We start from the raw sequence: 23,235 nt of genomic DNA, 5'->3' as shown, positions 1-23,235 counted from the left end.
AGGGTGAAATGAGATAGTTTTTGTAAAGCACTTAGCTGTTATCAAATGACAAGATGTGACAGCTATATGGAGTAAGAGAGAGTAAGGAGTCAAGGATCCCTCCTCTTCTTTCAATCTTTTCTTCTTTAGGTTAAACAGTTCTTATGTCTTTGCCATTTTGCACACCCTCCCTCAGATCCATTCTGGTTTATCAATGTTGTTCCCAAAATGTGCCCTTAGAACTAAATACTACCACAGATATAGAATACTCTATCATTCTATCTTTATTCTAGACCCTATTGCTCTATAAAATTGAAATTTGGTTAGTTAGGATGCAATATACTGAATTTATATTTCATAAAACCTGCTTGTTTTTTAATACATAAACTATAATCTAGACACTTCCCAATCCATTCCCCATGCTATACTTAAGAAATTGATTTTTAAAATCCATCTGAAGCCTTATACATTGGCCCTGATTAAATTTCATTTTATTAGAATTAATACATTATAGTAGCCAGTTCAAGTATTTGGAGATCCTTATTTTCCCAGTTTTGTGTCATCCACAAATCTGGTAATCATTCAATTAATTTTCATCCAAGTCATCATTTAACATACAGAGCAGGCCCAAGGGCAAATCACCCAGACCCTGTTCTAGAAACATCCCTCCAGATAGGCATCAGATTGGTTTTTCCTTGTGGCCAGATGGCCATTGTTGTTTCTACTTCCCTTGATCCTCACTTAATTTTTTTTTCCATAATCATTCACAGTTCTTTATCATATAAATATGTCTTTTTGACATATAATGCAAGTCCACTATTCTTTTTCACTTAATTGTTTCTTTTTGAAATATGACATAGCCTTCCATTGTCATATTATCATCCTGAGTCACATTCTGCCTAGCCCTGTGACACTGATGGGTTTGAATCTACCTCCTTGCTTAAAATTTTCTGTATCTCTTTATAATCTTCATTCTTTGCATTTTATAGGCATCTGAGTCTATAAGTTTTATTATTGCTTCTCATCCTGGATATTGTGAATGACTGTTCATCTTTATGGATGCTCTTTTTTTTCTGTTATAACTGCTACTTTCTAGATACATTTGGGTAACTGTATTCTTTCCTCTTTATTTTCATTTTAAAGCCCTTTTGACTAGATCTGCAAATCTCTAGACAAACATATACTTTATTGCTCCATGGTTGACGTATTCCATCCTTGGCCAAGAACATAGAAGTCCTTTATTTTAAGTCTTGATCAAAAATCTAATTCTCAGATAAACTGTTCATGTGTGTGTATGTATCTAAAATCTTTTTGTAATACCCAAGTGCAATTAAAAACATTTAATAACCAGTTCTATTGAAGATAAAAACCTATATAATGCAATAGAGTTAATTTATTCAAATTTTTAATGAACAAAGAAATCAATTTATTCTAATATTTTGTTTCTATATAATAGAAATATAATAGTCTAAACACATGTTACATATATAATAGTCTAAATGGCTTTAATAGAAGATAAAGTATATTTTGGTTAGTTTAGTTTAAAACTATAAGAGCTGTTAGAACAAAATTTTACATGTTAATTATATACATTAATTTGAGTAGTGGACATTTGTACTCAAAACATCTGTCACTGAATGAACTTCATGCTAGTATCATTGATGTGTTCAGTGCCTTAACACAGCTGCAGAATTTGTCCATGTAACTAGAAAACTATACAATTTGTATATGCAATGATTGCAAACATGTTGAAACCTAATGATTCTAAAATTAAACTTTATAAAACTAATAAATTATCTCTTTAGTGTTTTACAGATTATTTTTTCTCTATAGTATTAAAGTTATTAAGTTTTTAACTTGCACACGCACTTGTGGACACTGTATATAGTCCTTAATATGTTTCTACAACAGCCTGAAGACTATACCTACTTCACAGCTCTCTCTCCCAATCAGAGAGGAGTAAAAAAATCTCCAGCTTTCTCTTTCTCTGTCTGTCTGTCTCTGTCTCTCTGTCAGTGTCTTGTCTCTCTCTGTCTCTCTCTCTCTCTTTTTCTCTCTCTCCCTTTCATTTCTCTTTGGGAGAGAGGGCAGGGGAAAGGGAAATGCCTAGGGGCCAGCCAGGAAGGTTTTTGGGGAGCCACACAGATGACTACAACTAATACATATGAAAGACAGGTTACCATAATGTATTAATTCTAATAAAATGAAATTTAATCAGGGCCAATGTACAAGGTTATACAGATACTGGAATGGTTTGCCATTTCCTTTTCCAGTTCATTTTGTAGATGACGAAACTGAGGCAAATAGGGTTAAGGGACTTACCCAGGGTCACACAGGTAATAAATGTCTGAGGCCAGATTTGAACTAAGGAAGATGAGTCTTCTTGACTCTGGGCCTGGCAGTCTATTCACTGTACCACCTAACTGCCTAGGTTTAACCTTGGACAAGTCATTAAACCTCTGAGAGCATCAGTTTCCTCAGCTGAACTTCAACATACCTGAAATTCCTTCCAATAGTGACACTCTATGATTCCATTAAACAACAACAAAAAAAACAACCTTTTGTTAAGCTTTTTTCTGCCTTTTATTAGCATAGGGACAATCATTTTGCTGTTAACAACAACAAAACTAAAGGACTTTTTTCTTTGTGTGTGTGAGAGAGTATAGTATAGTGATTGGAGTGTTGGATACAGAGTCAGGAAAACTTCAGTTCAAATTCTGCCTCCAGTATGGACCAGTAGTATGACACTAGACAAGTCATTTAATCTTTCTGATCTTTTTTTCTTTATCTGTGAAGTAAGATGGTTAGATGAGATGATCTATGAGGTCCCTTCCAGCTCTAAATATGTGATCCTATAATATTTCCTAGCATATGTGCTTAACGAAAAAGTTTCCTACTTATCATTTTCCTTGAAAACAGTATTAACATTGGCTTCAATTCTAGGGAAATAATTTGTAATTTTTTTATTATCTGCATTCATAGTTTGACTGAAGTTATTATAATTTATCAGAAAAAAAGTATAAATATGGGAAGGTGAAAAAAAACCAATTAGCCAACCAGATCAAAACTATTTTGACAGGCACTACCAGCTAGGAATGTATACATACCTATACCTACACACACACACACACACACATATTTATACACATGACAAAAGCACATAACTCAATATATTATCCATAAAATGAGGCATAATTGGACTAAAAGAGCCATGAGGTCCCTTCAAGCTCTAACCTTGCTATAAGACAAATTCCTGGATGTGTTCCACAGTATGTTCCATTTAAGTGAAATATCATGAGTGATAAGGTGTTTCAAGCATCTCAAGGAAGTTGATTAGATTCATCTTCATCAATCATGAAGCAAAATGGAATAAATACAAAGAAAAATGCAGTAGGAGCCGGGAGACTGCCTTTAAACCTTCCTGTATCATTATCTTTGTGAGAACTTAGGAAAGTCTCATCATGTTTCTGGGCTGGAGTTTTTTCATCTACAAAATGAAGGGGTTGGACTACATGAATCCTAAAATTTCTTTTTAGGTAAAAAGAATGGCCCTTCATAAATTTCAGTCCTATAGTTATCGCCCAATCCTTAGACTTAGTAAGCTTCAACATCTGGTTGATGGCAACTGATCAGTAGAGGGGAAACACTTAATGGATTGCACAAATGTTGAACTGGACACTTTCTAATTCTAATTCAATGAGAGATGGAGAAATTTCAATAATTTATAACTATTCCAGAATAATTCTATATATCACTTATGTATAAATCTGGTTGGGTCACACTTTTCCTCTCATATCAGTAGTGGCTTTTTACTGTTGTGGTTGTGCTTTGTTCTTGAAGAGGACCATGACATGAGGGTGGTGATTCTATGACATGCAAGTGAATGGGATTTAAATGAGGGAGGGCTGTGCAAAGTCCATGTTTTTCTAAGATCATTGAGCTTATCATTTCTTAGAGTACAGTAGCATTCCATCACAATCATATGCCACAACTTGTTCAGACATTCCTGAATTGATGGAAGTCCTTGCAATTTCCAGCTCTTTGTCACCACAAAGAGAGTTGCTATAAACATTTTAGAACACACAGTTTGTTTTCTTTTTTCCCTAAACATCTTTTTAAATAGTAAATAGGAGTGGTATTGCTGGGTCAAAGGTAGTGTAATAACTCTTTGGGCATAATTCCAGATTGTTCTCCAAAATGGTTGGATAAGTTTACAGTTCCACCAACGATGAATTAGTGTCCCCGTTTTTCCACATCCCCTCCAACATTTGTCACTTTCCTCTTTAATCATCTTAGCCAATCTGGTAGGGGTAAAATGATATCTCAAGGTTATTTTAATTTGCATTTCTCTTAGAAATAATGATTTAGAGCATTTTTTCATATGACTATAAGTTGTTTTGATTATCAGGAAAACTGCCTGATCATATCTTTGACCATTAATTAATTGGGGAATGACTTGTATTCTCATAGATTTGACAAAGTTCTTTATACATTTTTGATATGAGAACTTTATCTACAAACTATCTATAAATTCCCCCCTGCAATTTACTGCTTTCCTTCTCATCTTGCTACATTTGTCTTATTTATACAAAAACTTAAATTTGATGTAATCAAAATTATCCATTTTCACCTCATTTTGCTTTCTACTTCTTGTTTATTTATAAATTGTTTGCCTATCCTCAAGTCTGATAAATAATATGTTCCATGTTGTTTTAATTTTCTTTCAATATTTCTCTTTATATCTAGGTCATGTATCCATTTTGACCTTATCTTGATAAATAGTGTAAGATATTGGTCTATGCCAAGTTTCTGTCATACTGCTTTCCAGTTTTCCCATCAATTTTTACCAAATAATGAATTCTTATCCCAAAGTACTGTCTTTACACTAGTCAAATGCAAGGTTATTATGTTTATTTGCTGCTGTGAATTGTATGTCTGCTCTGTTCCATTGATTTACCTTTACATTTCTTAGCCAGTACCACATAGTGTTGATAATTACTGTCTTATAATACAATTTATAGTACTGCTAAACCTCCTTCCTTTACATTTCCCCCCCATTATTTCCTTTGATATTTTTGACTTTTTGTTCTTCCAAATAAATTTTGTTATTATTTTTCCTAATTTAGTAGTATTAAACTGCTAAATATAAAGCATGGAGAATTAAAAATAAAAATGAATAAGCAGAGGAAAAGGAACCTGATCATTGGAAGCTATTTTTCTGTAAAAGAAGATCTGGATCCATATTCAGAAGAAGACAGTGAGGTAACAAAAGCCACTCCTACCCAAAGAGTAATGTCAAATGGTCACAAGCCCAAAAAGAACTCTTGGAAAAACTTACAAAGAAATTTAAAAATCAAATAAGACAGAACAAGAAAAGAAATAAAAGAAATTCAAGAAAATTATGAAAAGAAAGTTAACCAATGAGAAAAAGATACACAAAACCTTAAGAAAGAAAATAACTCCTTGAAACCTAGAATTGAGCAAGTAGAATTGAATGACATTATAAGACACCAAGAAATAATAAAAAAAATATAGAAGAGAATCTGAAATATCTCATTAGAAAAACAATTGATCTGCAGAAACAATTGATCCAGAGAACAGATTGAGGAAAGACAATATAAGAATTGTTGAATGCCTGAAATTTATGATTTAAAAAAGAATCTACATATAATATTATAAGAAATTATTAATTAAAATTGCCCTGAAGTTCTAGAACAATAAGGTAAAGTAGAAATAGAAAAAAATCTACCATTCACCACCTGAAAGAGATACCAGGAAGAAAATTTACAGGAATATAATAGCCAAATTTCAAAATTCCCAGATGAAGGAAAAAAATATTGCAAGCCAAAAGAAAAAAAAATTAAATATTGCATGAAAAATCAGAATTTCACAAGACCTAGCAGCTTCTATATTAAAAGACCATAGGTCTTGAAACACTATATTTCAAAGAGCAAAGGAACTGAGACTGCATCCAAGAATAACTTACCCAGAAAAATTGAATATAATCCTGAATGGAAAAAAAATAGACATTTGGTGAACTGAAAGACTTTCGGGTATTTGTCACAAAAGACCAGAACTTAATGGAAATTTTCATATAAAAGATCCAGAAGAAGTATAAGGAAAACATTAAAAACTAATTATAAGGCACTCATTAAGGTCAAACTGTTTACTTAGGATATATGAAAATCTTATCAGTATTCTTAAGACTGTTGTCATTACTAAGATAGCTTGAAAGAATGGTTGGGGCTGAGTTGTGCATGATGGAGTGATTCTAAAAAACAAAATTTGGGTAGTAAAAAGTAAAAAGGAGCAATTATCTCATAAAAGGGAGCATGAAAGGAAGAACTAGTACAGAAGAAGCAGGTGGGGTGGAGGGCTAGGAATGTTGGAATCTTACCTCAGTGTAGGGACTTTTAGAAGGGTGTATAGATTAAGATTAGGAGGACAGGGGAGAAGATAAAGGAGATATTTTTAGAGAGATGGGTAAAAGAAGCAATAAAAAGGTAAGAGAAGAAGATAAAGTTACAGGGATAGAGTAAAAAGAAGACCGATAAGAAAAACAGAAAAAACAAGATAGCAGGAAATTCACAAATAGTAATTATAACTTTAAATGTGAATGGGATGAACTCTCCCATGAAACCAAGACAGATAGCAGAACAAACTAGTAATCAGAGTCCAATAGTATATTGTTTACAAGAAACACATTTAACAATGAGGGATGCATGCAGAGTTAAAGTGCAGGGCTGGGGTAGAATTTATTGTACTTCAGCCAATATAGGGTGGGGGTGGCAGTTATGATCTCAAAGTTATGGCTAAAATAGATTTCATTAAAAGAGATAAACAGAGTGGCTGTATTTTGATAAAGGGTACCATGGGCAGTGAAGCAATAGCAATACTGAACCTATAAGTGCCAAACATTACAGCATCTAAATTTTTAAAAGAAATGTTAAATGAATTACAGGTGGAGCTAGATAGTAGTACTATAATAGTAGGGGACTTTAATCTTACCCTTTAAAACTAGATAAATCTAACAAAAAAATAAGAAAGAAGTGAAGGAAGTGAATAGAATTTTAGATAAGCTAGATATGATAGATATCTGGAGAGAACTGAATGGAAATAGAAAAGAATACACCTTTTCTCCGAGGTTTATGGTACATTTACAAAGACTGATGATACGTTAGTACATACAAATTTTATTGTTAAAAGCAGAGAAATAGAAATATTAAAAGTATCCTTTTCAGATCATAATGCAATAAAATTATATTTAGTAAGGAATCGAGGAAACATAGATTAAAAACTAGTTAGAGATTAAACAGCCTAATCTTAAAGAATGAGTGGGTTAAAGAACAAATCATAGAAACTATCAGTCATTTCATTAAAGAGAATGACAGTAATGAAGCAATATATCAAAGCCTATGGGATATAGCAAAAGAGGTGATTAGGGGAAAATTTATATTTCTAAATGCTTACATGAATAAAATAGAGAAAGAGCTGACTAATGAATTGGGTATGAAATTTTAAAAAACTGGAAAAAGAACAAATTAAAAATCCCCAATTAAACACTAAAACTAAAGGTGATAGAAATAAAACTAAAAGTTACAAAAACATTGAATTAATAAATAAAAGTAGGAGTTGGTTTTACAGAAAAAATTAAATAGACAAATAATTGGTTAATTTGATTTAAAAAAGAGAAAAGATAACCAAATCACTAGTATCAAAAATGAAAAGGGTGAATAAAGCAATTATACAGTTATTTTGCCTAATTATATACCAATACATTTAACAATTCAAGTGAAATGGAAGAATATTTACAAAAATATAACTTGTCCAGATTATCAGAAGAGGAAATAAAATATCTAGATAGACCTATTTTAGAAAAAGAAATTGAATAGGCCCTAAATGGGCTTCCTAAGAGAAAACCACCAGGACAAGATGGATATCAAGTGAATTATATTAAACATTTAAAGATAAATTAATTCTAATATTAAATAAATTATTTGAAATAATAGGTAAAGAAAGGATCCTACTAAACTCCTCTTATGAAACAAATATGATACTGACACCAAAACCAAGAAGAGTAAAAACAGAAAAAGAAAATTATAGACCAATTTCATTAATAAATGTGGATGCAAAAATCCTAAATAAAACACTAGCTAAGAGATTACAACAATATATGACAAAAATTATATATTATGATCAAGTGGGATTTATACTAAGAATGCAAAGTTGATTTAACATAAGGGAAACTATTAACATAATTGGTTATATCAGTAGTAAAAGTAAAAAAAATGAATATATTAATAGATGCAGAAAAAAGTTTTTTATTAAGTACTACACACATTTCTATTAAAAACACTTGAAATTATTGGTGTAAATGGATTTTCCCTTAAATTGATAAAAAGAATTTATCTAAAAACATCATCAAGCATTATTTATAATGAGGATCAACAAGAAGCCTTCCCAGTAAGATCAAATGTGGAACAGGGATGCTCACTATCACCAGTATTATTCAATATTGTATTGGAAATCCTAGCAATAGCAATAAGAGAAGAAAAGGAAATAAAAGTAATCCTAATAGCAGATGAAGTAATAAAACTATTTGTTTTTGCAGATGATATGATGATATACTTGGAAAAATCCCAAAGTAACTAAAAAGTTAGTTGAAGTAATTAATAATTTTATCAATGCTTGTTAACTACAAAGAAGTATGTTTTTCCAGTATCATAGTCAAAAACAGCAGCCTCAATGTTCTTCACAGCTGTAGGAAAACCAAAAGTGTGGTAGATGTCCTTGGGATAGCCTGGCAGCTCATTTACCCCAGAGCCACCACTTGTTACCTATAAACCAAGAATCCACAGTTCACTAAATTTGCAATCTGGTAAGATACCAAGATAATTCTGAGATAAAATGTTAATTAGTGTATCTTTCTCTTTTGTTCATATGAAATTGCTTTTTTAAAAAACACAATCATAGGACTTTACATTTATCTTCAGCCAATTTCATCATCATGTTTGGTCCATTGTTTCAGTTTGTCAATTTTTGGGGGGGGAGTGGTTTCCTACACATATTCAATGGAATAGCTATCTCTCCCAGTTTTGGCTTATTTACAAACTTGATAAGCATGCCCCCTGTGGCTCCATGAACAACAATGTTGACGAGCACAGGACCAAGGACACATCTTCCATGTGCTCCATGAAGGACATCTCTCCAGGTTGATATTGAATCCCGTTAAGAACTGCGCTTTCAATCTGATCATTCAACCAGTTTCAAATCCATCTAATGGTACTACCATCCAGCTCCTGTCTCTCTATCTTTTCCAAGAGGTTATTATAAGAGGATTTTCTAAGAGACAGATGCTTTGACGAAGTCTAAGTAAACCACATCTCCATCAGGCCTCTGATCTACTTGCTACTCTACAGCACTGCAATGGATACAGGTTGAATTCTCAAGAGCAGTTCAGCATTGTGCTCCAGTTGTTCACACACAAACTCAAAGTACCTGCTTAGCTAATATAGCCTCAAAATAACAAAGTCAACATACCTGGATTATAATAGCTGACTTCACAGTGTAAGGCATGTCTATGTTGATGCAAGATGCAAAAAATAATATAAAATGCAAATATGGAATATGAAATGCAACAAATCCCATCCCATTATGAATGTAATACAGTTGAAAGCTATATGTATATACACATATATGATATACATATGTATGCTTGATAATATATATATATACACACACACATATATATCTATATAAGCCAACAATTAGACTAGTTTCACAAAGTCTCTTTCCTTTCTAAGCTGAACTACTTAATTTATGCCCATAAGATAGTCAAGCATCTTATTTCTTTTTCTACGTGTGCAAAACATCTGAATATCTGCTAGCAGGCAGATGTTTGGCATAATGCATCACAGCATGTGATGTATGTTCTACGTGACTGTGGTTGAGTCAGATAGAAGCAAAGTATTTGGTGCCATCCAATTCCTGGCAACTCATTTCTGTGGGGGTTTGGGAGGGAACACAGGAATTAGCACTAAAGTTGTTACTAGGGAAATAGCACTATCCTGTGACTTGACAATCTTTTCCAGTCTCTAATTTTAGGGGTATATGAGAGAAACTCCATCTCTTCCATGCCCTGTCAATCTGGCTCTAGTCACTAGATTTTCTTCCTGAGGGTCTGGAATGTGTTTCAATAAACTGTTATAGCATGCAAATTCATATTTCACAATTCCAGTGACATAAACAGGAAAGCTGCTCATGTAACCATTTAATTTGGATGACTCAGAAACACCTCGTGCCATTTCATTTGTGACTGTTAACTCAGAATGATTCTGGTGGTCTGGATCAGACCTTTAGGGGAAATCCCACAGAGGAAAAGGAATCAGATCATCCTGCCTACAAGGCCCAAGCTACTGATAGTAGTATTGAGGGGGAAATCAGAAGCATCTTCTTTGAAGAACCTAACTACATCAACTCTTGTGATTTCACATGCAGCTTCAATCCCACCTGTCAGGTTTGTCCAAAAGATAGAAAAAAAGATTCCTGTCTGGCATTGGGGAGGCAGGGCTTATGCAGGTATAGAACCTGATTTGAGAAAGAGGTAAGAAAATAAAATATAATTGCAAAACATCATGAACAGATATCCATCTCTTCTCTAAATTCTAGTTAACTTGCCATCTTCTTCTTCTCCCCTCTTCTATTGTATTTTTCCTTATTTGATATTTTTACCTCTATTTGTATCCTGGTTTGCTACCTGTTTCTAAGCTAAAAAACGCACAGGTCTTGGAATGATAAACTCTACTTAAAATTTTTATTGGATTAATAGAAGAGCTCAAACATCTACCAAAACTACAAAGGTGTTTTCTACACTAAAGATTGACCTATTTTTGTAAGAAGCTAAACTGGATTCTAGTTCTGGGCCCCTTTTCTGCTTCCTCCACATGTGTTACTTGGTGATCTCATTAGTTCCCCGCGTCCAGTAATTATCTCTATGCAGATGATTTCCAGATGTTTACATTCTTCCCTAATTTATCTCCCCAGCTAGAGTCCTAGATTACCAATTGATTTTAGACATCTCAAATTCTGCATGATCAAACAGAACTCATTACCCTTCCCTTCCAAACCCACACCTCATCTCAACTTTTCTATTTCTATCAAAGGAACCACCATCTTCCCAGACGCTTGGGCTGTCCACCTCAAAGACATCCTCTACTCCTAACTTGTACTCCACATATGTCCACTAATTTGCTAAATCTTATAATCTTTACCTTCAGAATATCCTTCCTGTCAATTCTCGCCTCTCCCCTCATACCACAGTCACTCTAGTATAGGCCTTAATCATCTCTTTCCCAGGCTATTGCAATAACCATCTGCTTGTCTCAAGTGTCTCCCCACTCCAAACTACCCTCCACTCTGCTGCTAAAGCGACCTTCTTAAAGCTCACTTCTGACCGCGTCAAAGCTCCAGAATCAAGCATAAAGTCTTCTTTGGCATGTACAACCCTCCATAATTTGACTCCTTCCCATATTTCCAGGCTTCATCACTCTACTGTGTTTAATACCTTCTAACATCCAGCAATACTAACTTCTTGATGATCCAATGTGGTGCTCCACTGACTGTCTCCCATGCCTGGAATATTCAGCTTCATTGCCTCTCTAACCTCTTAGCTCTTCCAGCTTCCTTCAATACTAAGCTCGAATCCTACCTTCTACAGAAGCTGTTCCTTCCTGTCCTCCCTGAGTGCTGTAAGCGCCTTCCCTCTGGGATTATGTCCCACCTACTTTTTATAAACTATGTATTTCCCCACAACTAGAATGAGAACTCCTTGAGGGTGGGGATCACCTTTCTTGGCATTCTAAATGCTTTGCAAGGTCTCTGGCATGTAGAAAGAACTTAATAAATGCTTGTTGACTAAAATACTGGCTCTGCAACAAACTAGCTAAATGACCTTGGGAAATTTATTTAAAGTCTCTGGACCTCACGTGTCTCCTCACCTGTAATGGAGGAGATTGAATTTTTAGATAGATTTTTAGTTCCCTTCTAGTTGTACCTTTCTGGGATTCTCTGGGAATTTTTTTTTTTTTTTTGCCCTTTGAAACATGCAAAAAGACAGTTGTTTGCAGTAAAGTCTGCCCTATTAAATGTGACATTACCTGCCTGCCTATTGAGAAGATATGGAAAACAGTAAATTCAAGGTTTGTTATCAATGTGTCATTATTTCTTCCCTATCCCTCCCAAACAAGATCACATCCTGCTTTATCTTTAACATTCAACAAAATGTGGAGAGAAGTTTAAAACATTTTGAATCAATGACTCTACATTTGGAATCAGAGGACTGGGTTTCAAATCCTGGCTCTGCTATTAGATTCTATTCAACCCTAAGCAAGTCCCAGGTCAACTCCTTTGAGTATCAGTCTCCTCATCTGTAATAAAAATGAGGATATTAAACAAGATAATCTCTCGGGTCACTTCCAGATATAAAATTTTTGGTTATATAATTCAATTCAACAAAATTTATTAAATGTTTTACTATGAACAATATAGGGCAACTAGGCGGTTCAGTGTTTAGAGCACAGAGCCTAGAGTTAAGAAGACCTGAGGTCAAATGTGATCTTAGATACTTGCTAGCTATGAGACCCTGGAAAAGTCACTTAACTCTGTTTGCCTAGTTTCCTCATCTGTACAATGAGCTGGGGAAGGAAATGTCAAACCACTCTAGTATCTTTGCCAAGAAAACCCTAAATGCGATCACAGAGAGTCAGACATACCTGAAATGACTGAAAAACAACAACAACATGAAAAAGTACTTTGTTATATTCTGGGGACATAATGATGAAAAACAATACAGGCCCCACCTCAAGGATCTTATGCTGCACTGAGCAGGTGGTGAGAATCAGCATTCATGTTTAAGTATATTTGTAAGTATAATACAAGAGAGGTATGATAGAAACATAGGAGAGAGCCAGAGAAAGTGCTTTAGGGAAATTTGGGGTGAGGAAGATGACTGTTACCTTGGGATATGTCCAGAAAACAATATGGCCTGTGAAACACCAATATTTCCTGTGTCTGGATTTACTCTTCTTTCCTGACTCTTACTAACCACAGGACATTGAACCTCTCTGGACCTCATTTAAAATATGTGGGAATTGCACTAGATTGGGAGTTCTTAGCCTGAGGTCCGTGAACTTCTTTTAAAAAAAATTTTTGATAACTGTATTTCACTATAATTGGTTTCTTTTGTAACTCTATGTATTTTATTTTATTAAAAACAAAACTGAGAGAGAGAGAGACCATGGCAGACCATCACCAGAGTACCAAAGAGGTCCATGACACAGAAAGGTTAAAGATTCCTGGACTAGCCTTTCCAGTAGGCTGAGGCGCCCATAAGAAGGGCTCTAAGTAGCCATGGTGTCCACCCGAAATGGCATAATTCTGAAGCCCCATTTTCACAAACACTTGCAAAGATGAGTTACCAGTCGGTCAGGAGTATCAGAAGGCAAAAGGTCCATCAAGCAAAAGCGGGGCGAATTGCTCCTCACTCTGCGTCTGGTTCTATCCAGCCCATCATGAGGTGCCCTACTGTCTGATACTGCACCAAAGTATGTGCTGGAATAGGATTCAGCTTGGAAGAGCTTCTTGTGGCTGGTATCCATAAAAAAGTGGTAAGGACCATTGGCATCTTTATGGAAACTCGTTGCCAAAATAAGCCTACAGAGTCTCTCCAGGCAAATGTACAGTGGCCGAAAGAATATCATTCCAAACTGATCCTCTTCCCAAGGAAACCATCTGCACTCAAGAAGGGAGATAGCTCTGCTGAAGAGCTCAAGTTGGCAACCTAGCTTACAGGACCAGTCATGCCTATCAGAAGTGTCTACAAGAAAGAGAAAGCTCGAGTCATTATTAAAGACTAGAAGAATTTCAAGGCATTTGCTAGTCTTTGAATGGCCCAGGCCAATGCCCATCTCTTTGGAATCCAGGCAAAACGAGCCAAGGAGACTGCAGAGCAAGATGTGGAAAAGAAAACATGAATAGCCTTGGAGAGCTTTCAATAAAATAATACAAAATATCTGTGTGATATTGTCTTGGATCAGCCATGAAGAGCTGGAGAGGGATTAAAAAGCCAGTCTTTCTGGGGTGAGGAGTCCCAGCAAGGCCTAATGCTGAGAAGAGGACAAGTTGCTCTCCTTGTGCCCAAATAGGGGTGGTTGTGCTCTTGAGGCCATTTGCTAGCTACTGTGGTCCATAAAAAGACTGCTGATATAGAATTGAGTCTTGAAGACAGAACACCAGGGCCCTGGTCCAGCTCTCTTCCTATTGGCAATCTTAAAGATTGCTGTCAGTTCATTCTGTAGCTATTCTCCTCTGTTTCTACTGAGTGCCTTAACTGCCTTGAGGAGATGACCCATCTTGCATTCTGTCTCGAAGATTTTCTTCATCTTTTATTCAGTGATTGGATATTTTGGTTTTACCACAGATTATTTTTATCTTTCTTTCTTTCTTTTTTTTTTTTTGATGAAGCAGTTGGAGTTGGGTGACTTGCCCAGAGTCACACAGCTAGTGAGTATTATATGTCTGAGGCTGGATTTGAATTCAGGTTCATCTGACTCCAGGGCTGGTGCTCTATTCACTGTGCCACCTAACTGCCCCAGATTATTTTTATCTTAAAAGAGCCAATCTTCTCTCTCCTAACCCTAAGTAAAAGGAAGAAGGTTTGGGGTTCTTTCCAAACCTTTGTGTTATAATACTTTTGGTAGGTGGCCTCTATCACATGACCCCTCGAAGCTCTCTCTATCCACTATGCCACTAACCTCGAGAACGTTACAGGGTTAACTTCTTTGGCAGTAGAGCTCTTCACTTATTGTTGACATGCTTCCCCCACATTAACTAACCAGACCAACCACCTGCATTCCACTTTGATCATTCCCCCACCAGACCTATGTTTCTTCAGGTCTCTGAGACCAGTGCTCTATCTGCTGCAAGCACCCCTCTTTAGGAACACATCAGTCAGTAGCTGAAGGTGCTAACTTTCCTCTTGTGAGGTGGGAAGGTTTTCTCTAAATGTTCTCCAGGGTCTTTAATTCAGTTGGTTTATTGATCTTTTTATTGTATATTGATATTGACACACATTTTGAGAGGGAGTTAGGCTTATTTCATTCTGCATAGCTAACGTTTTTCTGAATCCTCACTGAGTGTGTTGTATAGTATGAGTTATTGGTATGCTAGTTTTTTCAGCCATTACCCAATTGATGAGAACTCACTTCCGTTCTTCCAAGAAATAGTACTATGATTGTGTATCCTGAACCTTTATTTCTGACTGACTTCCTTCAGATATATCCCTGTTATTATAATTGCTACAATCTAGTCATTTTTCTTACATAATTGCAAATTGATCTTCAGAAAGGTTGAGCCAATTGGGCTTCACAATGTACCAGTCTTCCCACGTCTCTCTAAACACTGACTTGTTTCTTGCCAGTTTGCAGGCTGTGGGTGAACCTTCTTATCTTCATTTATATTTCTCTTACCAATGATTTTGTGTATCCACTGCACTTTCATGTTTTTTCATTATCACGATAGCAATACTTGTGATAGGCCTACAAAATTGCACTGATGCCTAGGGACTCATGCAGATGATGTTGAATGCTCTTGTCCCAGGTCCCAGGGGTTTGTGTGTGTTGGGGGTGGGGGTGGGGGCAGCACTGTGTGTATGTGTAGGTCTTTTCTTGTTTTCATTCTTTGAGAAACTGAATATTTGATTTGGTTTCCCAAAACACCCTTCAGGAGTCAGTTTGCTCCTCCGTGCCACTGGGTAACTTGAAAATATCCAATTGTTTTGCTTTCTAGGTTGGACGCTGGGTGGTGCAAATCCAGGGGGAACAGAGTTCGGGGATACTCTTTCTGGAATTGGCTGGCATTGTGTATGGCCACTTAATTCCTGGGTTCGTAGATGATTCCTAGCGTTCATGTCCTCCAGCGGGAAAAAAGGATTTTATTCCATTTTACAAGAAGTTTTTAAAAAGGCTATGATTTTGTAATGAGACTGGGTAGATGATTTTATTTGTATAGGAACTTTTGGGAGAGGAAACCTCTTTTACAAATGCAGGTTGCTACCTCCTCTACAATTAATAGTTTTATAGAGCTACCTTGAGGATTTAGAAATAGGTATTTAGCCATCTAGCCTGGATGACACAAAAAGTAAGCAGCTAAAGCAGGCCTTTAACCCAGGTCTTCTAGGCTCTGGGGCCTGCTATCTACCTACTATGCTCTACTATCTTTTATATCTTCTTACAAAACAACAAAATCATTGTCATGATAAAGTAAATAAAGGAAAGAACTCTGGACATGGAATCAAGAAACCTGGGTTATAGGTCTCTTCAGTCATCAAATAGCTCTGACATAACTTTGGGCACACCAGTTCAACTCTCTCTACTTTCTTCAATAGTGAAACGGGGGGGAGGGGAGAGGGGAGTGAAGAAAAGAGTGGATAATACTTCACCTACCTGAGGTTGCTTGAGGCTCAAAGAGAATAAGGATGTAAAATCAATTTGAAAAAATGGACAGTGCTAAGCAATGCAAGCTCTCTTCACCATTTCTAGTAATAACATTACCGTTGTCAACTTCAATAACAAGAAAACTAAATGCCTGAAGGAAAAGTTGCAGATGGCTTTACCTGTCTTTAAAGAAAAAGTTTTCTTCCTGGATTATGGTGACAGCATTAAATATTAGATTCCAACCCAGCCTTGTGGCATTTCTGGTCCTGTTGGACTGGATGAAATTTTGGTGGCTACTAAAAGACAACAGACAACTTAATGTTAACTTGGCATGTTGCATGACAAGAAAATACTTAGACTTAAAACATTTCTTTAAATATAAAATCCGTAGTTAGTCTATGAGGAACCTTTGTAATGATTGATAATAATTGTTTGTGATACATTTCTTTCTACTTACCAAAGATGGTCTGAATGATATTAATATCATCCTTAGAAAGTTGGATATTGTTAATCAATGAAAGCCGTAGGTGGAGTACCCATAACTGGGGTACATCAAAGCCCCAAAATCAGAGGAATGGGAAAGACCTAGTATAAGGCCAACTCAAGAGCAGCAACATAGAACAAATTGTAATATAAAACAAAATGAAAAATATTTCTAAGTAATTGAAATACATTATATTTCAAGTGGCATCCAGACAGGACATAAAAATCCCCAAGCTACACAAGGGTAAGAAATCACATTTCTATGGCATTTTAAGGTTTAGTAATTCAGGCAACTAGATGGCACAGTGTACTGCTGACTTGGATTGAAGAAGACCTGAATGAAATGAGAATATAATAGCTCTATCCTCACAGAATTATTGTGAGGATCAAAGGAGATTAAATGAGATAACACACATTCAGAGCTTTGCAAACCTTAAAGCATTATACAAATGCTAGCTTTAGCTAATAGCTGACATTTACATAATGCTTTGGATTTATAAAACACTTACCATAATAATAGGTAGCATTTTTATTGCATTTCAGTTTTGCAAAGAGTTTTATGGATTATATTTGATTTGATTTGTTATGTATATCATCATGCTTGAGCTTCATAAGACCTATGTGATTTAGGCACTATGATCTTCATTAAATATGGGGAAAATGAGAGGCTAAATATCTTTACCGTAGTCAGAAAGCTACTAAGTGTCAGAGGTGGATCTTGAAACCAGATCTTTCTGACTCCAAATTTGTACTGTATGCAAATATATATCCTAGTGCATCTGAGGTATGGTATGTGATTTTACAAAAGTTATATGGTTCCTCTGAAATATAAAAGAATTCACACCATTGAGATAGAGTAAAGCCCCCCTGAGTCCTTCCATGATAGAATAAGATTATATATTCAGAGTAATGATCCAAAGGTTGGAGCTGCACCAAAAGGACATGTCATTAATTTTTCTTTGAACACAATGAAGTGACCTGCATAAAATCCCACCTAACTGAAAAATCCTACCACAAATTAGTCAGTTGTTGTTCGCTCATTCAGTCATGTCTGACTCTTCATGACTCCCATGGACCTTCTTTTCATGGACTTTTCTTGGTGAAGGCCATTTTCTTCTCCAGTGGATCACCTTTTGTCCGAGCTCTCCACTATGACCTTTCCATCTTGGGTAACTCTGCACCTATAGCTCATAGTTTCATTGAGCTATTCAAGCCCCTCCTTCACAAAAAGGCAGTGATCCAGTAATATTGAATTAGTTAGTACTAATGGACACAACAGAAAATATTATATCCCTGATACACTAGAAATTATTCAAGAAAATAATTGATTCTTGATGTGTTCTTAAAAATGCTGCTTTGAATAACAGTATTACAGAGAAAAGGCTGAAGGAATTGTCAAAGACGGTTCTGAGATTTCAAACCTGGGTCATAGGGAGGGTGGTAGAACCGATGATGTAGAGGAGTCTGGAGGCAAGGGAGTGAATTTTGGGGTAGGAGGGAAATGAAGAGTTATTTTGTGTGAGGTTGGTGTAGTAAAAATACCAATGGGTTTTATATCAGAGCACCTGAGTTCAAGTCCTGGCTCTTCTGCTTACTATCAATGTAAATTGCTTTATTTCTCTCAATGTCATCTCTACAGTACAAGATTGGACTAGACATCTAAGCTCCCTCCCAGTTCTAAATCTGTGGTGCTTGATAGATGTTTCCAAACTGGAGATGATATTATGTGAGGATTTAATTATATATTGTTGTTCATCCTTTGTTTTTGAAGAGGTATATATTTATACATTACATACACACATACATACACATATAATAGATAAAATACATATGATGGATAAAGATATAAAATGTCATTTATTGTTATTATCATTATTATTACTCATAGAAATAGGTGAACACATGCAATATATTAAATCACTCTTAGATTTCTGAATCCTCATTGAAAGCTCTGGGAAGACAAGGGAGGAGCCAGTGGTCCCTGCCATGTCCCTATTCTCAGCTTGCTACACTACAGACTTCAGGGAGTTTCCACTCTCTGTTGCTTGAGCTCCCAATGGTAGAGCTTCTTCACTCTGTATTGTCTGATATATATATCTTCCTACATATACTTTTTCTTATTTCTGTTTTGCTGTGATTTGGATAAATAGGTTTCTTTTCTATCCACTGTGTACGTTCATTGTGGAACTGGCATTTGGTGGAATAGAGATCAAGCCTTGGATATAAAGCTTGAGGTCCGCCTTCTCCCCAGTGATGAGAAACAGTGATTAGAAATTAGATTGAACCTAATCATATCCCCCAGACTAATAATATTTAAGGGAGAAGATAATTCTAGCCTGATACCCTTTCTGTCTGAGGAGAACAGAATGACCTCTAGCTCTAAATTTCTGTTCCTTTTCTTAGCAGAAATTAAAGTCTCCCTTGGAGGAAGACAGAGAAAGAAGAGACTAGGGATATCTAGTTGTCTCCCTTATATTCACACAAGGACACTCCCATGCTTCACATGGGGAGATAGCCTTTAACCATACATAGGGTCTCTCTATATGTGGGCTCTCGTTACTCATGTGTATATGTATGCATGAATACATATGTGTATATGTATTCTTTTCTTGGTGACGGCCATTTTCTTCTCCAGTAGATCACCTATATGTTTTAGAGAGTTAAAAAAAAAAGGAGACAAGGGATAGGGGACACTGGGAATTTTTTTTTTAGGCAATTGGGGTTAAGTGACTTGCCCAGAGTCACACAGCTAGTAAGTGTCAAGTGTTTGGTCTGAGGCTGGATTTGAATCAGGTCTCCTGACTTCAGGGTTGGTGCTCTATCCACTGTGCCACCTAGCTGCCCCAAGACTGAGAATTCTGGAAATAAAATGAAGACTGTGAAGTCAAAGAAGGAACTGTGTGCTACTAACACTAAATGAGGACTTTGCTTTCAGTCAGTGCTGAAAAGACCTTTCCCTAATTTGTAAAATTTAGTGGATTTGTTTTCTTTTTGATGTCAGTGAAAATTGCAACCTACTAATTGCTTAGCCATCTCTGCAACTCTTTTTCAATTTTTATTTATTTTTTTTCAACATTCACTTTTTTTTTTTGGCTAGGCAATAGGATTAAGTGACTTGCCCAGGGTCACACAGCTAGTAAGTGTTATGTATCTGAGGCCGGATTTGAACTCAGGTCCTTCTGAATCCAGGGCCAGTGCTCTATCTACTTGCACCACCTAGCTGCCCCCTCAACATTTACTTTTAAAAGATTTTGATTTCCAAACTTTTCTCCTTCTCTCCACCCTTTTCCTCCTCCGAAAGACAGCCAGCAGTCTGATATAGGCTATACATGTACAATCATATTAAACATATTTCCGCATTAGTCATTTTGTGGAATAAAAATCAGAACAAAAGTGAAAAACAATGAGAAAGAAAAAAACAAAAAAGAGAAAATAGTATGCTTTGATGTGCATTCAGACTCCACAGTTCTTTCTCTACGTGTGGATAGCATTTTCCATCACGAGTCTTCTGGAATTGTCTTAGATCATTGTATCAAATTTGGTCATCACACATTGTTGCCCTTACTGTGTACAATGTTCTGGTTCTGCTCACTTCAATCGACATCAGTTCATGTAAGTCTTTCCAGGTTTTTCTGAAATCCACCTGCTCATCATTTCTTATAATACAATAGTACTCCATTACATTCATATACCACAACTTGTTTAGCCATTCCCCAATTGATGGGCATGTCTTCAATTTCCAATTCTTTGCCACCACAAAAAAGCCAGCTCTGCAACTCTTGTCCACGTCCACCCATAAATCTACCACAAGGGAAGAGGGTGGGGGAATAAACTACTATGTATCAGGCATTGTGGCAAGCACGATCCTTACAATGCTGCTATGAGGTAGGTGCTGTTATGATCCCTATTTTATAGTTAAGGAAACTGAGGTAAAAAGAGGCTAAGAAACTTGCCCAGGGTCACACAGCTAGTATCTGAGGCTGGATTTGAATTCAGATCTTCCTGGATCTAGGCCCAGTGCATTATCCATTGAGTTACCTCACTGCTTCAAGCTGAGAGGAGGTCCCTCTAAACTTCTTGAGGCTGACAGAGTACATGAAGAGTGTTACTCATCATTCTCATTCCATGATTGGACTCCTTTTTCTCATTAACCTCTTTAATGATGTTTTTGATACCAAAATATAGATTTTTTTTAACTTGCAATTACTGAGAGAGACAGAATGAGAGAGATCTCAGTAAAAACTCAAATAGATTTTCCAATAGGGCTTCTTTTATGAAGAAAAATAATAAAATCAAAAGATTTTCTTTATTTTCTTATTTTCTTCTGATTGGCTATGTTAATAGCATATTTGGTAATAACTTTTTTTGCTGATAAGATGCAGGAATTCATGGAAATAAAAAAATTTTAATCATTAGGAAGCTCCTGCTTCAAAAACGTAATTAGAAGAGTATATCAATAATATATAGTTTAGACAGTTAACTATAGCTAAGAAACATCTGTTCAAATAGCCAATAGGGGATATGGGGATTTTCTCATATAAGCATTGTTATAGCTTTTGCTTTCCCAATAAACTAAAGCAATCCTGTGATTGCTTAAAACCAAGATAGATTTACTAAGGTTTAAAGTTAGTTAAACTCCATTTCAACATCTTTAAAGATGATATATTAATGTCACCATATGTTTAATATAAAAATTTCTGCTGTTGGCTGACAAGACTGAAAAGTTCATTGAGTTTGAAAAACATCAGTCTTTTCAGTTCTTCAAATGACCTGAGGATTTTGAGAAGCTGCCTCAAGTTAGACTTTGGTTCTGGAGTTGTAAAAGAAGTTAGGATTTTAAGAGCTAGTTGGATGGAGCCAGGTCTAGGGACCTTTCCAGCAATCATGGCTGCTGGCTTGAGTTGAGAGGGGAAGCCTTGACGTAATTAAGGATGAAGGTCAGTTGCCTGGAGGGCTGCGCCTGACAGCCAGTATTATATTTTGAATACTTAACATTTTCATGCTCTTAAATTCATAATCTCTTTGGCTTGTATTTTGTTTTATGTTTTCCTTAAATGCCAGGAAAAAGAAACCTATTCGGAAGTAACATTACCTTTGTCCTTAGTGAGCTAAAGTGAAAAAGATATTTATTTGTTTAGACCAGAAGAACTGGGGAAACCAGCACATCCTAAAGGGATACCAAAGAGGGGCAATATAAGACAAGAGTCAGCCTCCCCACCTCCAACAGATTTGTGTGAGGCCACCCATGAAGACTCTCAACAGTAGTCCCTGGGGTCCAGTTGTGAACACTGCCCCAGTTTCTGCTCATTACCAAGCTACCAAGTAAATATCCAGTTTGTGGGGGAAATATTTACAGTATGAAGAGGCTAATTCCATAGCCCAGCTGAAGTATCTGTCAAAGAGGATGACAAGTAGATTGGCAAACATGACAAAACAGGAAAATGATAAATGTTGGAGAAGTATGGGAAAATTGGAACACTAATGCATTGTTAGTGGAGTTGTGAACTGATCCAATCGTTCTGGAGAGTAATTCAGAACTATGACCAAAGGGCTATAAAAGTATGCATACCTTTTGACCCAGCAATACCACTTATAGGTCTATATGCCAAAGAGATCATGAGAAAGGAAAAGGGATCTACATGTACAAAAATATTTATAGCAGCTCTTTTTGTGGTAGCCAAGAATTGGAAGTTGAGGGAATGCCCATCAGTTGGGGAATGGTTGAACAAGTTGTGGTATATGAAGGTAATGGAATACTATTGTTCTATAAGAAATGATGAGCAGGCAGACTTCAGAAAAACCTGGAAAGACTTACATGAACTGATGCTGAGTGCAGTGAGCAGAACCAGGAGAACATTGCACACAGTAACAGCAACATTATGCAAGGACTAACTCTGATATACTCAACAATGCAAGGATCTAAGAGAACTCCAAAAGACTCATAATGGAAAATGCTACCCACAAAAGAAATGGAATCCGAATGCAGATCGAAGTATAGTATTTACTCTCTCTCTCTCCCTCTCCCACTCTCTGTCTTTGTGTCTTCTTTCTCGTGGCTCCTCCCATTGGTTCCAATTTTTCTTTACAACATTACTAATGTGAAATTTTTTTTAAAAAGAGGATGAAAAATTATCCCAACATGTATACTCACATAGAACCTATCTTTATTTGTTCATCTAAGGGATCACCATTAGGATTACCTGGGATTGGCATGGAGTATGATTTTGTACCTTATTCCCTTCAAGGATAAAATCATAAAATTTTGGAGCTGGAAGAGATCTTA

General features: G+C 36.0%; 1 pseudogene; it reads left to right on the top strand.

The window, feature by feature from the left end:
• The first annotated feature begins 13,386 nt into the window (after window positions 1-13,386).
• On the top strand, window positions 13,387-14,009 carry LOC110214985 (large ribosomal subunit protein eL13 pseudogene; annotated as a pseudogene).
• Window positions 14,010-23,235: the final 9,226 nt, after the last annotated feature.

Source organism: Phascolarctos cinereus, unplaced genomic scaffold, assembly GCF_003287225.1.
Source record: "Phascolarctos cinereus isolate Bilbo 61053 unplaced genomic scaffold, phaCin_HiC Scaffold_726;HRSCAF=1367, whole genome shotgun sequence".
NCBI classification, from domain to species: domain Eukaryota; kingdom Metazoa; phylum Chordata; class Mammalia; order Diprotodontia; family Phascolarctidae; genus Phascolarctos; species Phascolarctos cinereus.
The sequence above is the reverse complement of the archived record's forward strand: the minus strand, read 5'-3'. Positions and strand labels throughout refer to the sequence as shown.